We start from the raw sequence: 21,968 nt of genomic DNA on the forward strand, positions 1-21,968 counted from the left end.
CAGTCATCACTTCAGGCAATACTTTTCCAATATAACACAATCCTTCAGAGTTTGGGGCAAGCCACTTGTACGCCTTTCTCCCGCATATGAAATAAGCATCATCGGGGAGAACATATGGGACGGAGTAGGACATTACCATATTACATACCTTCCAGGTGAAATCTCCTGACCCTAATTCTTCCATCTGCTTAATACACGTATCAGGTTGTACGATATGTGCACAGTATCCTGGTGATACTTCTCCAACTCTAGTAATCCTATTTCCTAAGGTATATCTATACCTGAAAGATTTTCCTCTACTGGCTATGTGGCGTACAAGCTCTGTATCTGTAGGCATTCTATCTGCTCTATGCGAGAAGGTCACGGTCAGGTTGCTCCATGACACTTCCCAATTTCCCGGCTGTCGGGGATTGGAGATGTTAAAACATAAGAGGGACCTATCCACATGGTATTGGTGGAGCTTCAAACTAGGAGGGCTGGAGATATTAAACCTCCTGTCCACCGGTCTCCCACCATTTAACTCAAGTACCTCCCCTATCGTTAAAGGAAATGGTACTAGCCCTGATTTGCTATGACCCTGAGGTACTTGAGAGCATACCCAACAATCTGTTTTGTTTAACACATTACCCACTAAGGAGTGATAGTCACTCAATGGATGCCGGTCCATATGGATATTAAAACTGGATTGGCATTTCTTTATGCACCCATCCTCAATGACATTGTTACAAAGCCTGCAGATACAGTTTTCTTCAGCTAACAATCCGTCACAATTTCTTCTATGATCAACGCTATCGGATCGCTTTCTGATACTCGCCTTTGCTTGTTGGTTAGGTTGATCTTGGAAAACTACGCCTCCATCATCATAATCGGAACCCATTCCAGAACCTCTCTCGACCTCCATGGTACTCTCGCCGGAACAGACTGCTCTAGTCAACATCATGGTTAACAGGAAAATCCGGATCACAGTCTCTTGGGGCAAGTCCATCTTTGAGGAGGAAATGGAGAAGAATGAGAAGGGGGAAAAAGAAATTTCAAGGGAGAGGGGATGGGAAGTGGAGAAAAACAATAAAAGGGATTGGGGAGTCGACAACTGCTTTCGGTCTTCAAGGCTCAGGTGCCGCCTCAGTCCTCCTGGAACAGACACTCCAGTGATACAACCTCTACCGTCTGTTCCTTATCACGGGACTTCTCTGGATCAGCAACCTTCTTGCAGTGGGATGAATGGACCCAAGTCTCTCTCTCAGCAACCTTCAATGCTGTGGTGCTAGTCAATAAGACCTGGTATGGTCCTTCCCATCTATCAATAAGACAACCTGAGCGTAGAAAATTTCGTATCATTACATAATCCCCAGGTTCAATGTCATGACAATTACTATCGGGTAGATCAGGAATCACTAACTTCAGATTATCATTTTGATTCCTCAACTGTTTACTCATGTTAATCAAGTACTTTACAGTTACTTCATTGTTACATTTCAAATCATCCTGAGGGTTAATCATGACATGCGGTTGTCGACCAAACAAGATTTCAAAGGGGGACAGATTAAGAGGGGACCTGGGAGTGGTTCTGATGCTATACAAAACAATGGGTAAAGCTTCTGGCCACGTCAATCCTGTCTCTGCCATTACTTTACTCAATTTATTTTTAATAGTGCTGTTCACTCTTTCGACCTTCGCACTCGCCTGTGGACGGTACGGAGTGTGCAGCTTGCTATCAATTCCCATCAACTTACACATTCCTTGAAAGACATCACCTGTAAAATGGGTACCCCTATCACTTTCGATTATTCTAGGGATACCATATCTACATACAAATTCCTGCACAATTTTCTTAGCTGTAAACATAGCGGTATTTGTAGCCGCTGGAAATGCTTCGACCCAATTCGAGAAAACATCTATACAAACAAGTACATATTTCAAATTTCGACAAGGGGGTAATTGAATGAAGTCAATTTGTATTACCTGAAAAGGGCCGCCGGCAGGTGGGATATGGGATGGTTCTGTAGGTATTGCCTTTCCAATATTCTTTCTCAGACAGGTAAGGCATGACATTGCTCTTTTACTCGCATGAGAGGAGAATCCTGGGGCGCACCAGTATGCTCTTACCAATTTGCACATTCCCTCCTTGCCTAGATGAGTCAGCCCGTGAGCTGCTTCAGCCAGACATGGAAGATATGCTCTGGGGGCCACTGGTTTACCATGTCCATCCGTCCAGAGCCCTGAGGACTCCTGGCCATATCCCTTTGCCTTCCAGACTGCTCTTTCCTGTGTGGAACACAAATTCTGCATCTCACACAACTTTTGTGTGTTGATGGTATTGAATACCATCAGTTGTGTGATGTCTGTCGGTATGGGGGTAGCAGCTGCTAACTTAGCAGCTTCGTCTGCTCGGCTGTTACCAAGTGATACTGGGTCTTGACTATATGTATGTGCTTTACATTTGATAACAGCCACTCTGTCGGGTTCCTGTATCGCTGTTAGAAGCCTTTTTATGTGAGCTGCATGCGCTATCGGTGTACCAGCTGCCGTCATGAAATTTCTGAGGCGCCATAGGGCTCCGAAATCATGGACTACCCCGAATGCGTATCTAGAATCGGTGTAGATATTGGCTGACTTACCCTTAGCCAATTCACATGCTCTGGTTAGGGCGACCAGTTCAGCAACCTGGGCTGAGTGAGGTGGGCCTAGCGGTTCCGCTTCTATGGTGTCTTGGTCATCTACGACTGCGTATCCAGTACACAAGTCTCCCGAGTCTGACTGTCTGTGACAACTACCGTCCGTGTAGAACGTGAGTTCTGCATCTTCCAGTGGATTGTCACTGATGTCAGGCCTTGCGGTAAAATTTTGGGTCAAATATTCCATACAATCATGTGTATCTTCCTTTGTATTAAATCCTCCTTCCCCATCACTCTCACCTTCCACCCTTTGTGCCTGACCAGGCACACCTGGGAGATATGTTGCAGGATTAAATGCACTGCATCTCCTTATGGTGATGTTTACTGGGGCCATTAGTGCCAATTCCCATCTTGTAAACCTCGCTGATGAGACGTGTCTGGTTTGGGCAGAATTCAATAAGGCTGACACTGCATGTGGTGTATGGATTGTGAGGTTGTGGCCTAGCACGACATCTTCGCTTTTTGTTACTAGCAATGCTATTGCAGCAACGCTTCGCAAGCATGTGGGGAGGGATCGCGCTACCGTGTCTAGCTGAGCGCTGTAGTATGCAACTGGCCTGCTGGCATCACCGTGTTTTTGGGTTAGTACACCTGCTGCGCAACCAGCACTTTCTGTTCCGTATAGTTCAAAGGGTTTCCCATAGTCTGGCATACCTAGCGCTGGCGCCTGCGTTAGGCACTGTTTGAGTCTCTCAAATGCTGTTTCGGATTCGTCTGTATGCAAAATCCTATCCGGTTTGTTTGAGGAGACCATTTCCTGCAAAGGTAGCGCCAATATGGAAAACCCTGGGATCCAATTACGGCAATACCCACACATTCCTAAAAACGTTCTGATCTGTTGCTGGGTTTGTGGCAGAGTCATGTCTCTAATTGCTTGGATTCTATCAGCGGTCAGGTGTCTCAGTCCTTGTGTTAGACAGTGTCCCAAATATTTTACCTTAGTTTGGCATAATTGCAACTTGTCTTTGGAAACCTTGTGACCTGTGTCTGAAAGATGAAACAGGAGCTGTTTCGTATCCTTCAGAGATGCTTCCAGTGAATCTGAACACAGCAGTAAATCATCCACATACTGTATCAATACTGATTCACTCTCCGGTTGGAAAGACTGTAAACAATCATGCAAAGCCTGAGAAAATATACTTGGACTATCTATGAAACCTTGGGGTAATCGAGTCCACGTGTATTGGACTCCTCTGTATGTGAATGCAAACAAATATTGGCTGTCAGGGTGCAGAGGTACCGAAAAGAAAGCGGAGCAGAGGTCAATAACAGTGAAAAATTTGGCAGTGGGAGGAATTTGCATTAGGATGACAGCTGGATTTGGCACTACGGGGAACTGACTCTCAACTATTTTGTTAATCCCCCTTAGATCCTGCACTAGTCTGTAACCCCTCCCCCCACTCTTTTTAACAGGGAAGATGGGACTATTGGCTGTGCTGGACGTTCTTACCAGAATGCCCTGTTGTAGCAAGCGCTCTATTACTGGGAAAACTCCTAACTCCACCTCTGGCTTCAGAGGATACTGTGGGATTTTTGGAGCTATCCTACCATCTTTTACTTGTACAACTACTGGAGCTACGTTTGCCATTAATCCAGTGTCCTGTCCGTCTTTTGTCCAAAGTGACTCTGGTATCTGGGAAGTCATCTCTTCTACTTGGGACGGATTCCTATTTGTCATAATGGAATGTGACATTAATTTTGATGGGGAGTCTAACATGTCTCGTACTTCCTGAGCGTGATTCTCAGGTATGTCCAAGAATACACCTTCAGAAGTACAATAAATGACGCACCCCATTTTACATAGTAAGTCTCTTCCCAGGAGATTGGTTGGTGCCGATGCAGCCAGCAAAAAGGAATGCTTGGTATGCAAAGGCCCTATTGTAATCTCGGCTGGTTTGCTAACAGGGTAATGCTGGACTACTCCTGTTACTCCCATGGCTGGAATTGTCTTACCAGTGGTTCTCATGCCCACTGTCGAATTTATCACTGACTTGGCCGCCCCTGTGTCTACAAGAAAGTTTAAAGTTTTACCAGCTACATTGATTGCGATCTCGGGTTCATTTCCAAGGCTTGCAATCAATTTTACTGGCTGCAGATTACAGGTATGGCCACACCCCTATTGGGTATGCTGACCTCCCTGAATCCCGCTGGCAGCAACTACTTGTGGGGGAGTTAGCTGGGAACTACCAGAGGCATGCCAATCTCTGTTCGGGGGGTATCTTTTTGTTTCCCCTGTATGTGGCTCATAACTCCGCCTCTGTGGACCCTGCTCCCAATGTCTTGTGTTGTGTCGTTGTCTAGGGGGTTGGTATGATTTTGGTACATTTCTTACTCTACAGTCTCGTGCATAGTGTCCCTGTCTGTTACAGGAATAACATGTTATCACAGTTGACTTACTTACAGGGTTGGATGGTACATACGCAGGCTGTTTTGTGGTCAGCGCCTGTATACTTACTGACATTAACTTATCACTTTGCGATTCTCTGTGCCTGGTGATGTTTCTGTCGTGATCAATAGCAGCCTCTCTCAAAGTGGACACTGACAGACCTCGCCAACATGGTTGCGTGGTCTGTACCCTAGCCTTTAATGTTTCCTTTAAACCATCCATCAGTACCGATACTGCTACTTCTTGATGGTTTGGGTTGGTCCTAATGTCTTCTATACCAGTGTATTTTGCCATTTCTAATAGTGCCCGGTGAAAATATTCTGCTGCCGTTTCGGACTCCTTTTGCTTAATGGAGAATATTCTGTTCCATTTTACAACGGCTGGGAAATACTCCTTTAACTGTAAATTTATTCTTTTTACATTATCTTTGTCGTACACATCTGAAAGCGGTACATCTTTATCTAGTCCACAATCAGCTAAGAATTGAACTGAGTCGACATTTGAAGGTAAGCAAGCTCTTAGCACTATCTGCCAATCCTTATTATTGGGCTCTAAAGTGTTTCCTAGATCCCTGATGTATTTTTGGCTTGCAACTAAATCTTTTCTGGGGTCTGGGAATTCAGACACTATGGTCCTCAATTCCATTCTAGTAAACGGGCAATACATGGCAATGTTCCTAACGGGTGTGGCTCCTGATGCATCTGTTTTCCCATTGGGAACTACTATCACCTTAACTGGATTTATTCTAACAGCTTCACTCTGTGTAGATTCTACAGCTTGTTGTGGTACAATTGTCTCAGCATAATGCATGGTGCCGTACTTACCCGTTGACACGACCTCACCTATCCCTCCGCTAGGGGCCTTCACTAATCTCGTGAGTGGAGCAGTTCCTACTGTGGTTTCTGATATGGTGGCCGCTAGAGAGAGCGCTGAAGTTGTTGCCGAATCGTCTTCTTGATCACACTCCTGAGGAAAGTTCAAAACAGGGTACATCTTGCACGGGTTAATAATTGCATGGGTTACTTGGTTAACATCATTAACATTTATATGGTTGCTAAGAGTTTGTGTTTTACACCCCAGTGCGTTTTTCTCCGCAATCAACTTCTCTCCTGTAATGTATGGTGGAGGTGGGGCTGTGGCTATCAGTTTCCTGACTGCCCCAGATCCCGCCGCCAGAGCCAAACCTCTCTGTATCTCACCTTCCTGTTGCCACAACTGTAAATAATCATGATGCTGAATTCGTCTCTTTGTCGATTTTATGAGACATATCCTCCTCCTTATATTTTGTAACACTTCTGGGCTGAAGCTACCTATTCTTGGGAATTTCTCCCTGTCTTGTACAGTCATTCTCTCCCATTCATCACATAAAACCTCTGTGTGACTTCCATATTTCTCACACATGATGTACCTTGCCGACCCGACTGGTCGGTTCTCTGAATCAACCCGAACCGAGGTTGATCGCCCCCTACCTGAACAACTGGCCCCCATAATCTGCAGGCGTTGCTTACTACTCCTTTGATCTTTATATCACGGTCTTCAGCGAACCCTTACAGCAAACCAAATTATTCAAAATAGGCCGGCGGTGGCGGTTTACCGAGTACCCCACTCACTCGCTCACGTCGACCAATACGACCTGGTCACACCGATATGGTGCTGGCGTACTCGACCTAGAGCACCTACCAAAAACCTTCTGTTTACTGGAACATGTGAGGGTTACCCGCAGGACACTTACTCTTTCCAGTAAAGGTGGGGTTGTTAGATAGTTCCTGAGTGACCAGCGAACTTCCCTTCCAAAAATAAAAAATTACACAAATCACGTCAGAATGTACAACTAGCGTTTATGACCTTTGTACGCAAAATGATACTAGTCAGGTTTACTAATGCACACAATGACGTGCGGTACAATCGTTCAGTACATAAGCACTACTTGTTATGTACTGAGAGATCAATGGAATCGAAAATTTCGGCTGCGAATTCCTTCAGCCAGAGCTTATATGGCCTATATGGGTTCTGCACCAACCCCCGGGGTTGTGCCTCTTACCTTTATAGCGGACTTCTTTGTCTCCTTATGACCTCCTGGTCTGTTATGACCTCCTGGTCTTGTTCTGTACGACCTCCTGGTCTTGTTCTATACTGGTCCGCTATACTCTAATGCTCAAATATTATGTTTAACCAAGGATGCCTCCCTAGCCACCGTGCACGTCACTTACACGCGTGTACCTCACGAGTACTCGACTTTTCTTGTGGTTCAACCTTTAAGTTATATAAACTTGTAATAATAAAAACACACTCACTCACCACATGTACACTTTTGCTTCTATTTCTATTTCTGCGCAGAAATTTTTCTTTAGCCCAGCTGTGTTACCAATTAGGAGCAGGATCTGTTAATTAAATTTCGGACACCAAAAATAGACTTGCGTTATTTACCGCGTCGCGTTATCTACCGCTGTGCGTTACTTATCGCCTTTGCGTTACTTCAACTTATCGTGACTTGAGCTACGTGGGCGTAACCGGACGCTCCGTTGCGTAATGTACGCTGCGTGCGTCTGCTTTTGGATTGCGTACACAAGTCTTTTGTTAGGGACACGTGTACGCAAAACAAAGATCCACCGTAACACAATTTATACTTTTATCAATGTAGATGATCCTTGATCATCTACCACGTACCCCACTGACTTTGCCTTATCTCCCAGGCAAACCTGTGTGTTTGTCTATACTTTAACTATTACCTCTATTCTTAAACTATGAAATAACAGCAAGTCTCTTTTAGCACTTTTCTATCAACTATAAAACTGGCAAACAGGATAGTGATATACGAAAATGAAAAAGAAATGCAGATATATATGTATGCGTGCGTGTGTACGCAAGACAGAAGGAAAAAAAAATTTACAGTTTTAAAAGACACTAGCGTTTTGTTCTTACCTCCGGTTCCCGGATTCCTTCAGCACTCGTTATCTAAGCGAAGCAGACGCTTATCCCGCCAGCACTACGAGACAACCTCCCGCCCTTTGCTGAGGGATAATGTCTGCTGATCTACCTAGTGCAGATATGTGAAGGACTGGACGGCCCCCAATTGATAAAGCTGTATTCCTTTATCGTATAAATAACCCTTTATGAGGTCTTAGAACACTGTACGCTGACTACGTAAGAAGTACCGTAAGGGTACGCTACTTGCGTAACGATCGCTCAGCCGTAGGCGAGACGCTCAAGCGTCGCGTTCGCTCACGGCCCAGAGATCACAGACTGGCACACTATTGGCTACAGACAAACGTAATGATTCGCTATGGCGTAGCGGACGCTCGAGACCACGAGGAGATCACCAGCGGCGCCGACGCTCACAACGCTATACCTTGATATCTATACCTTTAACTATTAGATACACAGTATACCTTTATGTAGAGACAGTGTGTAAGTGCAACCTGGTGTAACCTGATTAACTACAAAGCTGCTTGAGCGTCACCGACGCTCTGTGAACACTTAACACTATGAGAAAATACACAGATACTTGTTTAGGGTCCAAAGCCTATTAAATGTATTATAACTAATATACTTGTAAAAAGGAATCACAGTACAAATGATACACTACACTATAACAGAGACTTCCTAACCAAATAACTACACTATAAATACAATACAATACAATCTAATCAAGGGAAAATACGAGAGAAAGAGTAGAGAGAGAGAGAGAGAGAGAGAGAGGTAGAGATGAGAGAAATGGCTCACAGTAAGACAATATGATTACGGAGAGAAACTTACGCACAAGGGGAAACGATCGCATGCGCCTCTGGACATCCAGCTTCCCGATTATCAGCAATGAGAACCGTTTGATGAGAAGTGAAAGCTGGATGCCACAGGCCCGTCTTTTATGCTACTCACACAATGCAATCTAATGGTCCCTACAACCTCATTGTCCATTGGACGCAGGAATTCGGCTTCGCATTATAACAAAAGGTCATAGGGTGATTCATACAGGTGGGCTGTGACGATTTCAAACAGCTCAGGTGGGTGGGAAACTAGGTTTCCCGCCGCATACCTGAGTAAGAGTAAATAATAGTAATGGACATAAACTTCTTATGTCCATAACTATTCGCACGAGCGATTAATACGCTCCAAACCAACACCGGAATATTGCTATTTAAATACTCTTCCGATGGGTACCAAACACTACTGTATGACTCCTGTTAGACCCTTCCTACAATACAAAGAGGGATCCCTCCAATCAGGGACATTCTATATTAACCAAACTTTCAGAATCTATCAAAGGGACCATGATCTATAAACTACGTTAATTGTGGAAATATGTAACGATTGGGTCGCACGCTACGACTACATACTCTTTACCGTAAATACGCATACCGATGCGAGCGGGTGCACGCATCAGCGGGTATGCGCTATCACGGGAAAGCGCACGCATGCGCAGCGCGGACCAGCGTGAGGTGCAAATATGGCAGCGTGTATAGGGATATTTTTCTGACTTTGACAGGAACAACACAAGTCCAGTTTCTGGTACAACTGACCCCGGCCAGTTTTATTGAAACAGAAAATAAAACAAACCCCAAAATAAAAATACCTTGCCTGTCCGGCACTAACTAAACATAAGATATTCCTAACTGTCACTAAACAAAACACAGAGTTCTTCAGTACATACTGTATAGCTCACTTGCATCAGAAAGCGTGTCTCTCACACACAGATCCCTCAGCCTTCCCAGGCAGTCTGCCCATACTAATCAGGTTAGCAGCACTATAACACACTTACACAGCTGAAACCCTGATTAGCCCTCTGTGAGGCCAAAGACCCGAACTGGGCCCAATGTCTAGAACTCGCCTTATCTCTCTCTCAGAGCCTTTACCCAGCTTTTACAGCAAACTGAAAAGGTTCAGACAAAACAAAAAGCATTTTTCCTAGAAGTTAACATTTTCTAAAACATGTAAGACAAGAACCTGGGACAAATATACCTGCCCTCAAACACTATCCCAGTGTTCTTGTCACATATCCCCCTCCCCTGTTTCGACCTAGGGGCCGGAACACTTGTAGCCCCCAAACAGAAGATGCGAGACAATGCATCTGCGTTGGCCAATTGTGTTCCCGGTCTATGTTCGACAGTAAACTTAAAGTCCTGCAACGCTAGAAACCATCTAGTTACACGAGCATTCTTGCCTCTATTTACATACATACATTTTAAAGGGGCATGGTCTGTCACTAGTCTGAATTGTCTACCCAAGAGGTAATATCTCAAGGTATCTAGTGCCCACTTAATGGCCAAAGCCTCCTTTTCCACAATGGCATACCTTTTTTTCATGCTCATTGAGTTTCCTACTCAAATAAATGATAGGGTGTTCGTCCCCATCTCTGGTTTGGGACAGCACAGCACCTATCCCTACCTCTGAGGCATCTGTCTGTACCACAAATTCTTTTGAAAAATCTGGTGTTATCAACACCGGTTGTGAACACAAAGCCACTTTTAACGCTTGGAACGCCTTTTCTGCATCAGGGTTCCATTTCACCACATTTGACTGCTTCCCTTTGGTAAGGTCTGACAACGGCACCGCTGTGGTCGCAAAATTAGGAATAAACCGTCTATAGTACCCAGTAATTCCCAAAAAAGCCCTTACCTGTTTTTTATTCACTGGACGAGGCCAGTTTTGAATAGCATCAACTTTATTCAATTGGGGCCTAATCAGACCTCTGCCTATGGTGAAGCCCAAGTATTTGACCTCCTCCATTGCGAGGCAGCACTTCTTTGGGTTAGCAGTTAACCCTGCCTCTCTGATTGAGTCCAGTACTGCTTGTACTTTAACCAAATGGGACCCCCAGTCTGTACTGTGAATTACCACATCATCCAAATAGGCAGCTGCATATTTTCTATGGGGCCTCAAAATTTTATCCATCGCCCGTTGAAAGGTTGCTGGAGCCCCATGCAACCCAAAGGGTAACATCTTATACTGGTACAGCCCCTCCGGAACCGAAAAGGCTGTTTTTTCTTTGGCGCTATCAGATAAAGGTATTTGCCAGTAACCTTTGGTCAGGTCCAATGTGGTGAGAAACCTGGCTGTTCCCAGCCTTTCTACAAGCTCATCCACACGGGGCATGGGGTATGCGTCAAACTTGGACACCTCATTTAACTTACGAAAGTCATTACAGAAGCGTATGCTACCGTCGGGCTTCGGGATGAGCACTATGGGACTGGACCACTCACTGTTAGACTCCTCTATGACTCCAAGTTCTAACATGGTTTTAACTTCCTTAGAAATAGCTTCTCGCTGAGCTTCAGGAATCCTATATGGCTTTAAATGAACCCTGACCCCTGGTTCTGTGACAATGTCATGTTTAATTATGGTCGTTCGGCCAGGCAGCTCTGAAAATACCTCCCTATTTTGGATGAGAAATTCTTTAACCTGATTGTTCTGATCAGCTGATAATGTCTCTGACACCTTCACTGCGGGAAGCAACCGGGGTGAAGACACCGAAGGGCAAGGCTCCGCTGACAGAGACAACCTATCTTTCCAGGGTTTGATTAAGTTAACATGGTAAATCTGTTCGGGTTTTCTCTTTCCCGGCTGGTATACTTTGTAATTAACCTCATTCACTTTTTCCCTAATCTCAAATGGACCCTGCCATTTAGCTAGGAATTTGCTTTCCACAGTGGGTACCAAAACAAGAACTCTATCTCCAGGAGCAAATTCCCGTATCTTGGCACTCCGGTTATAGACCCTCTGTTGAGCACTTTGGGCCTGTTCCATGTGCTCTCTGACAACAGGTACCACGGCTGCAATCCTATCCTGCATTTGTGTTACATGCTCAATAACGCTTCTATAAGGAGTGGGCTGTCCTTCCCACGTCTCTTTGGCAATATCCAACAGCCCTCTGGGGTGTCTACCATACAACAAATCAAATGGAGAAAACCCCGTAGAGGACTGAGGAACTTCTCTGATGGCCATTAACAAGTAGGGCAACAAACAATCCCAGTTTTTCCCATTAACAATCTTAACATTCTCTCTAGCCTTTATTAAGGTAGGATCCTTTAACTGTTCAGACGCAAACAGATCCTTCTTTACCTCCAGGTCAGGCACGCTTTCAGTTCTAACTACTATGTCTCTGTTCCCGGCAAGAGGGTCCTCACTGGACTCCCCATCTGTCACTTCCCCAGCCAAACTAGCAAAAGGCAAAGGGCCAGAAAGTTCCGAAGACCCACGTACATCCATAAAATCACCGGTATTATCAACTGGCTTTTTACTTCTCACATCTGTTGATAACCGTGATTCCCACAGTTTCCAAAAATGAGGAAAATCCCTCCCTATTATGGCCTCATGCACCAAGGTAGGGACCAGTCCCACTTTAACCATTGCTGACCCACAACAAGTTTCTATATTCACCTCAGCAGTGGCATAATGTTGGGTATCCCCATGTATGCAAGTTACCCCAATAGGTATTTGCTGGACCTTTAAGGGTTTCACTAACCCAGCTTTCACGAGGGTAACTAAACTTCCTGAATCTAGCAAGGCCTCTACCCGGTTACCCTCTAAGAACACATCACACATTTGTTTTTCCAGCTCAGGTGAAGGTACCACAGTACAGGCTAACCTAGCAAAGAAAGACATTCTGCGACATTCAAAGGCAGCATCACATTGCATGGGTTCTTGCATGACTGGGCAATTGGCAACAACATGACCTGGCATACCACATCTAAAACATTTAACCACACGATTATCAACCCGTTTGGGCAACATAGACCGGTCTAGCCCCATTGGCCTGTCTCCAGGGCCAGTGTTTACAGTCTCTCCAGCCTTGCGTTCTCTTAACCGCCCAGCAACGTTTTCCCACGGAACAGTCTTACCAGTCTTTACTGAAGGGCGCTGTCGAGGATCTATGGGTTGCTGGGTGGTCATCAGTAGTTCCTCTGCTGCCAAATACCGCTCTACCATGTCTACTAATTGGTCAGCAGTACCCGGGTTTCCATGGCTCACCCACTTGCGCAGGACCATGGGCAAAGATCTCAAGTAGCGGTCCATGACGACTCTTTCAACCATCTGGGGACCAGTTAATGTCTCTGGCTGTAGCCATTTTTTTGTTAGCTGAATAAGGTCGTGCATCTGAGAGCGCGGAGGCTTCTCCATGGCGTACACCCAACGGTGCACCCGTTGTGCTCGTACTGACAGCGTGACTCCCAGGCGGGTCAGGATCTCAGTCTTTAGTTTATCATAGTCCCGAGCCTCAGCAGGGCTTAAATCAAAGTACGCTTTTTGGGGCTCACCTGACAGAAAAGGTGCCAGCAGACTGGCCCACTGTGCTTTTGGCCAGTTCTCACGCTCTGCAGTCCTTTCAAACGTGGTCAAGTAGGCCTCCACATCGTCAGCCTCTGTCATTTTCTGCAAGAAGTGACTGGCCCGTATAGAACTAGAGCTGGTCGGAGCACTGACGGCCACATCTCCAATCCGGGCTGCAAGGCTCTGCACCACTTCTGTTAAGGCCTCTCTATCCTGACGCTGTTGCCGGTAAAGTTCGTCAATAGCCACCTGCTGCTGTCTCCTATTTTCCTCCATTGCCACCTGCTGCTGTCGGTTGGCCTCCTGCTGAGCCGCTGTAGCTTGCAGCAAGGCTTTAAGCAGATCCTCCATGTCGACAGATTTTTCAGGCGGCTTTGTAGCTGCTTTCACCCAAGACATATATCAAACCCTCAGGGGTGAGTCTCAGTAACTTCACACTGGGCTGTATCTGCATAAACCACCGTTTTCTGCAGGCCTCACAAAGCTGCTGCTTTCACTTATGCGCAGAACGGGGTTGCTCGCATTCTCCACCAAGTTGTAACACTGTAGGGGTGCAAGGCGCCTTTTCCTGGGGAATATGGTAGTACGCAGCAGCTGAGGAACAACACAAGTCCAGTTTCTGGTACAACTGACCCCGGCCAGTTTTATTGAAACAGAAAATAAAACAAACCCCAAAATAAAAATACCTTGCCTGTCCGGCACTAACTAAACATAAGATATTCCTAACTGTCACTAAACAAAACACAGAGTTCTTCAGTACATACTGTATAGCTCACTTGCATCAGAAAGCGTGTCTCTCACACACAGATCCCTCAGCCTTCCCAGGCAGTCTGCCCATACTAATCAGGTTAGCAGCACTATAACACACTTACACAGCTGAAACCCTGATTAGCCCTCTGTGAGGCCAAAGACCCGAACTGGGCCCAATGTCTAGAACTCGCCTTATCTCTCTCTCAGAGCCTTTACCCAGCTTTTACAGCAAACTGAAAAGGTTCAGACAAAACAAAAAGCATTTTTCCTAGAAGTTAACATTTTCTAAAACATGTAAGACAAGAACCTGGGACAAATATACCTGCCCTCAAACACTATCCCAGTGTTCTTGTCACAGTATGTATGTATGTATGTATATATATACACACACACACACACACACACACACACACACACACACACACACACATTATAGTACACAATATACAGCTTTTGTCCCTGGGGTGACGCCTGGGGTTTCTCTCTTTTTTTCCCTACACTTTATCTTTAGCCCCCACCCTCCTGTCTATGTCTCTCTCCCTCTGACACCCTTCCTCCTCTTTCCCTCCCCTTCTTTTATTCCCCTCTTTCTTTTTCTCCTGCTGCTCTGTCTCATCTCTTTCTTCTCCACTTTTTTTTTTTTTTAACATCGGCACGGTTGGCGCACTGTGACCCGGACATGCCTGGATTGGGTTTTATAAAATGTACGGAGGGCAAGTGCAATTGTTTTGTATTTGTTATGAGGGGCGGAAGGAGTGGAGTTTTGTTCTTTGATGAGACTCGGCGGAAGGTCAGACATGCAAGCCTCAACATTGTGTGGTGGTTCATGAGATAGAGACTGTTGGTTTAAACACTCATAAATAAGTAAGTTGCACCCATCAATACATGTACTTACCTGGTACTGTATGTGACCTCTTGTGTATGAACAGTTGGTACAGTACACAGTATAAATGTGCGGTGTAGTGACAGGCTGAACATACTCTAATGCCTCCCATACACCAGGACCATATCTGAGTGTGTGTCGGAGCGAGTGATAATCATTCTTTGCTCCCAAATAGCAAAAAATCGGTTTCTCCAACTAGCTGGAAAATCCACAATGTTTCCCAACTAATGGTTCTAGTGTCGGGGAAAACGGAGTAGGAGGAATAAAAACCCCACCCTCATCACCTCACTGCATTCTATATAATGGGGAGAAAAATGATACTATATGAAAGGGGAATTGGATATCATACAGAGTTGTATTATTTAGTTTAGGCGCTCCCCTAAAACCAAAATGACAATATATATTTAATTTGGAACAACATAACAGCAATGTCGGCGCCAGCGGCTGTACACACCCAAACAGGGCAACACCAGAATTGCTCCGTCGGGTGCCATCTAGTGGCCACTGGAGTGCAAAACACTTTAATTTTCCCCCATAGAGGTAAGGAGCAACATTAACCTTCTATTATATAGGCTAATCCACTGCACTCACCACCCCTGGGGTGCATGTGATATGTGACCACATTGTTTAAATAGAAATCACAAAGGCTCTGCACTCACCATAGTAACTCACCTGGTGGAGTTTTGGTTCATATACTGATCATTACATTTAAGCTTGCAGCCTCCCGTCAAGGGACCCCATTTTTCTACAAGTTCTTACGCCATCATTTAGAATTATATACATGGCAATTGCTATCATATTAGTGATTAAACTTCAGATTTGCTAACTGGTTTACAGCTCACAGAATAGGATGGTATCAAGATCCCGGCGCTCGTAATGCCGACGGTCATAATACGGACAGCGGCATCCCGATGTGCAGAATCCCAACACCTTGCAGGTAAGTAACCTAACCCTCTACCTCCCTAACCCTCCCTGGCCGCAGCCTAAACCTAACCCTCCCCACAGCCTAAACCTAACCCTCCCTTCCCCGCAGCATTACCGTAACCCTCCCCGGTGGTGCCTAAATCAAACATTCTCCCCCCCCCCCCCATAGCCTAACCCTTACCCTCCCTCCCCATAGCCTAACTATAACCTCCACAGTGCTGCCTAAACCTGTGTGGGGCAGCGTGTTGGTTGGACAGACAAGATGGACAGTTGGTCGCTGGTCGGTTGGTTGCTTGAAAGTTAGGGGTCTATTTACGAAACTGTGGATGAAGATAAAGTACCAGCCAACCAGCTCCTAACTGTCATTTTTCAAACCCAGCCAGTGACATGCCAGGCTGTTGCTGATTGGCTGGTACTTTATCTCCGTGCACTTTTCTCTCCATCCAAGGCTTAGTAAATAGACACCTAGTGTATGACCAGATTCAGACACCAGCAGGAAATACATTTTGTGGACGGTGGTTTGTCGGATTTGTTATAATGTTATGGAACATTTTTGTGTGATCCTCTGTGATATAATCATTCCGTTATATTCCTGTCATTTGGTCAAGGATTGGAAAAAAAAAATGTAAATACATTTCTCTGATTTATTATTCTGTAACATCCTCATTCTTTGACAATGTGTGAGGAAATTAAAGGTCTGTAACAATTAATATCGTGATGCCTCATTTCCCAAGTCAACAAAACTAGTTGAATATGTACTTTATCCACATGTCCCCCTGTATAACTATCTACAGTCAGTATTTGTGTTTACTCATTCCCCATAGCATGTCCCTGCTCACCCCCATACTGTGTATGAATCAGCCTTCATACGATCTAGGATTACTCCCTATTGTCCAACAGTGATCGATACCAGACAGCCAGGACTTGGTCCCAGCAACGGGATATGTAAGAGGTGACACTTGGGGGAGGTAGTGGGGACTGGATATTGCAATGACTCCACCAATCTAGAACAGGGTGTTCCCACGGTGGGTTTAGGAGGGTGATAGAGGAGACCTGTCCTGAGGGCTGTTGAGATGAATCAGTGACCCTAGGCTAAGAGTTGATACTAAGCCAGGGATTCATTGTGGGGACTGTCGTGGATTTGTATTACTGAAGTGTGCTGAGCTGTTTATCATCCATTCTCTTCAATAAACCACCATTGGATTTAATCTACCACTGTATATACTGGGTTGCAGAGTGATCTGCAACCCAGTATATACACATTTGGTGCCTGAAGTGGGATCACTCAAGTTACAAGCATGGAAGCCAGGATCGCAGCAGAATGGAGACATCTGCACTGAAGGGGTTCTGAAAAGGTACAAGTGAGATTCTGCGGTACTAGCTGCAGTGGAGGTTGCCTGCACACTCAGCAGTACCAGAGAAGTCTGACAGCCACATTGCCATGGGCCCAGCTATGAAACAAGAAGATTACTGGTGAGTCTAGCCCCGAGGCAAAGCTAGCACCACGTAAGCGGAGAGGGTACCAACTTGTGGATGAAATCCAGAAAGACTTGCTGGATTGTCCCCGTAGCCTGGGTTGGACATTGAGGACTGTGCCTACAGCTTGCTGTGAGGGAAGCGAGGAACTAGCTTTGGGACGTGTCGGCCCTACGAGTCCTTCACCTAATCCGGGAGCCATGGATATAGGAACCGTTAATTTGTGTATTCCGCAATCTTGGGAGCCTGGTAGAAAAGTTATGATCTGAACTACTGATTATGTAATGATGGCGTAAACTCTACTTACCAAACGGCAGCTGTAGAGGGGGTGAAAGATCTGTGGAAGCCATATATACATAATTAGATTATTAGGTTAGGTATACCAGACTATTGTGCAACAGAAACAATCTTTATTTACTTACATGGGATATTCAAAGATTTAAGGTACCGTTGTCCCTTGTGTTTACTCCCTATGGTCTAACAGTGAGATATTCCAGACAGCCAGGAGTTGGACCCAGCAGGGAGGTCACCTGGGAGATGACAGAAGTAGTAGGGGCTGGATTTTGCAAAGACCCCGCCAAGCTGAACCTTTTGCAGATCCCCTGTGCAGGGCGTTCACATGAGAGGGATTAGGTGTGTGATAAAGATGGGCTCTTGTAATGGCTGGAGAGATGAGGCACTGACCTTAGGCTAAGAGGTGAGGCTTTGATGAGGACTCATTGTGGGAACTGTTATGTGGAGTTGTATTATATAAAGTATGCTGAGCTACTACTTATCACCCATTCTCTTCAGTAAAGCACCATTGGTTTTCATCTACCACCGTACCTGAGCGATCTGCAACGCCGCCTCTTCACACAATGCAATCACAATATGCAAGCCACCTAATGGCCACCATAGGATCTGTAGGAGACTCAACAGGGCTTGGTTCATTGTACAGCTGCAGTGCCATTATCAGACCAGAGAGGGAGGGTAGGAGTGCAGTCCACGAAAGGAGACGGGTCACCTGGAAGCTTCACGGGTGATAGGAGGGAATGTTTTAACTATCCTGAAAATAAAAGGCAAGAGTTTGGGCTGCCGGATCAATATGCTCAGGTGTTGCACCTTACTGAGGCACAGGAGCTGAACACTAGGCTGATATGAAAAGAGAGCCCACATGAGAAGGGACCAGGACAGTCCCCACTGCCCCAAGCCTCCAGAAAGTATAACCTGGCGATAATGCTGAAGCCTACTTCCTGGCTTATGGTCAAACTGGCCGTAGAATGGATTGGCCGCTGGTAGTATGGGAATGAAGTTACAGCTGCAGAGCGGTGAGCAGGCTGGATAGGAAGTGGGTGCAGCCTGAGTAGGGAGATGATGACACCTTTCTTATAATGGTGAGGCCTAGTGAGCTTATGTCGTCCTAGAAGAGGAGGAGCCCGACACTATATACCAGCGATTTATATTTTTGGCCTGCATTGGTGGTTTGCAGAAATGGGGGTTGCAGTCGGACCCCCTGACCTGTGAGGAGTTGCTATTAGTGAAAGGGCCTCAGTCCTCCAGGTGCTTTAATCAATTCAAATGATTGTTAAGAAGCTGGACTGAAGGCGTCTGTGACATAGTAAAACAATGGTGGGAGCAGTAGGTCCCTAAGGAACCATTGTGGTTCAGATCGTGTCTCAGTTGTATGAAAGGCTGACTCTGTGGTTTTATTAGAACTCGTTAATGAAACCAACAATATGCCTCATTTGTCATCAGCATAAGCGAGGTTCATACTGTGTAATATGTCATCAAACCGTCAATTAGATATAATGATCCCTGTGTTCAGTAGGAATAGCGGAGTAAGCAATAACATAAAGCACAAGATATATGATAATAAAGCAGTTTCTATAGACTTCCATTGTCCGCATGAAGGGCAAGAGGTACATGCAAACAGATGGTTAATCAAATGCATTCAGTGTAATCTGTTGTATCCATGTAACAGACAGTTTGAGAGGTATCTGATACCTTTGCCAAGCAATCAATAGTTACACAACGGAACTGTCAGCGTAAATCAGCTTTGTGCCTGGACATTAGTGGGAAAAGAGAGACTTGTTCACAATTGATGTAATTGCTGCTGCCGGGTGTGTGCTGTAAGCTGGCGTATAGCTGCTGAGCAAATCACCGACACCTGCCGGCAAGTGGAAAAATAATGCATTGAGCGCCTGCTATCACCCTGTTTTCCACAGTGAGAAGACCGATGAGGGTAGTATATCACAGTGGAGTGAAACTGTTGGCTTTGATGCCGGTGAGGTCTGGTCCATGCATGCAAAGGAACCCCAAATGAGTTACAAGATGCATGTGTTTTTCTTGAATGATTATTTTGATTTAACATATGCTATTAAAAAAGAAAAAAGTTAACATTTACAAGAGGCACAGGAGCACCAGAGGAAGAAATAAACTACAGCACTACAAAGTTTGTCAACTAGAAAGGGGAAGACCGGAGCAAATATACCGCTGTAACCTGCTTAAGCCCTGGCAGGATGAGATGTCCGTGCCCAGCATAGTAGGTGCTTTTGCTGAAGCTCCTGCAGTTCCCATAGCGTTAGTTCTGACTCCTGCTCAGAAGCTACAAACAAAAGAAACGGTATGCCGAATCAGAGATGTCGTCTCCGGCATCCCATGCCATACTAACTTAATTTTTCATATCATTGTCACTCCAACGGAGTAGCGGTGAAGCAGGGGCTCTACCAGGTTTCTGAGGGTGGTTGAGCAGCGGTTAAGGAAGAGATAGATAAAATGGCAAGTTCTTGTTCCAAAACCTAATGGCACAATCCGCTTCTGTAACGACTTTGAGAAAGTAAATAGTATATCTTGGATCCTCGCTCACCCTATGCTGAGGGTAGAGGAGATACTGGTTCTGCAGTTGCTTTTCTAAGCACTTATATTCTGAGCAGCAGGAGACAGGCTGTAGAAGTTATTTGTCTTCATCACTAGACTGGACTTTGCAGGGACTGCTGCAGTATGACTGACCCTCATCTTGTCATAATACCCAGATATGAACGTTATCTACTGCACAATGCATCCCTTTTTGCATTTGCTCTCGCACATCTAAATGCATTTCTACGACATATACAGCAGTCACCTGGTCCAGAAGAAGAATTGCACCATTGGACTCAGTTTTACTCCCTACCTGAGATAAGCTGAAATGACTCCTCTTTACTTACAAAGCCCTCAACAACACCATGTCCTCATACATCTCCAATCTTCTATAAATACACTCTCCCTCCGGCCCGCTCACCTACAGGATCTCTGACCTTCCTATGGTCTCACTGGTAACCAGCTATCATTCTCATACCCACTTATGGTGGCAGATTCAATTAGCCGCGAGTTCCGTACTGTGAAGTCCCGTCTTCATTTTGTGTGCATAAATTGCAGTGTATTTATGGCAACAAAAGTTTACGGCAAAAAGTTTAGAAAAAGCGTCTGCGATTCAGTTAGAAAGTCGCCAGCATTGCGCTGTTGGGGGATAATTCTGCAGTGTGTGAACTATGGACCTAATTCAGATCTGATCGCATCAGCAAATTTGTTAGCAGTTGAGCAAAACCATATGCACGGCAGAGGGGGGGGGGGGGGGGGGGGGATGTAACATGTGCAGAGAGAGTTAGATTTGGGTGGGGTGTGTTCAAACTGAAATCTAAATTGCAGTGTAAAAATAAAGCAGCCAGTATTTACCCTGCGCAGAAACAATATAACCCACCCAAATCTAACTCTCTCTGCACATGTTACATCTGCCCCACCTGCAGTGCACATGGTTTTGCCCAACAGCTAACAAACTTGCTGCTGCGATCAACTCTGAATTACCTCCTATGTATAGTGCCTGAAAGACAAACCCTCCAGAATCTTCGAGAAGGGGCATATAGGACAGGAGCACAGCACGGCTGTAAGGAGTCATGGTCTTACATAGCGGACGTGCCATGGGGCCACATTGATCTCCCGGCTCCTGCAGTGCTGATCTGTGACATCATGGCGTCATGTGCGCCAGGGGGCGGGAGGTGCTGGCACAGGGTGCTCTTACGCTCTAGTTCAGATATACAGGACACTGGAGGAGACTGTTATAGGTGTCACATGGTGAATTTTTATACAAGTACTACTGAAGAAAATATGATAGCGCTTTATGGGGCTCAGTACATGTGACTGTCTCTATTGCGATTTATAGGTATTTAATAATACGTTTATAAAATATTATGTCTCATAGTATGAATAGTATTTGCCAATAAATAACCTTCCACTTAAAATATAAGTATATTTAATGGTTTATATTTACAAGTATCTTTTAATATTGTCTATGATATAAAGAAGGGTGGGCATGCTGGAACAAAGAGGCAGATCTTCTAAATCCCACCACTATTAACTACTAAACTTCTCCCCACGTAACTACTATTGCCTGTTAAAATTAAGATGACTGCTTTAAAGGAGAAATTACCAGGACATTATTAAAAGGGCAACACCCAACACCCTTGTGGTTTAATGCCCCTCATGATTATAATCTCAGCCTTTGGTGGAACGGATGTTGAATCAGTGACGCTACAAATGTTTTATTGGTTCAGATGCTTTTTAACTTTTATATCCATTATTGTCCATTTTTACTAGA

The 21,968-nt window shown here is 45.2% G+C and overlaps 1 protein-coding gene across 3 annotated transcripts in view; it reads left to right on the forward strand.

Annotated features, from left to right (window-relative positions):
* The window catches only part of KCNK10 (potassium two pore domain channel subfamily K member 10), a 114,304-nt gene that overhangs the window by 85,155 nt on the left and 7,181 nt on the right, over positions 1-21,968 (forward strand). The gene's annotated exons all lie outside the window — the stretch shown is intronic.

Source organism: Pseudophryne corroboree, chromosome 12 (assembly GCF_028390025.1).
Source record: "Pseudophryne corroboree isolate aPseCor3 chromosome 12, aPseCor3.hap2, whole genome shotgun sequence".
Classification (NCBI taxonomy): Eukaryota; Metazoa; Chordata; class Amphibia; order Anura; family Myobatrachidae; genus Pseudophryne; species Pseudophryne corroboree.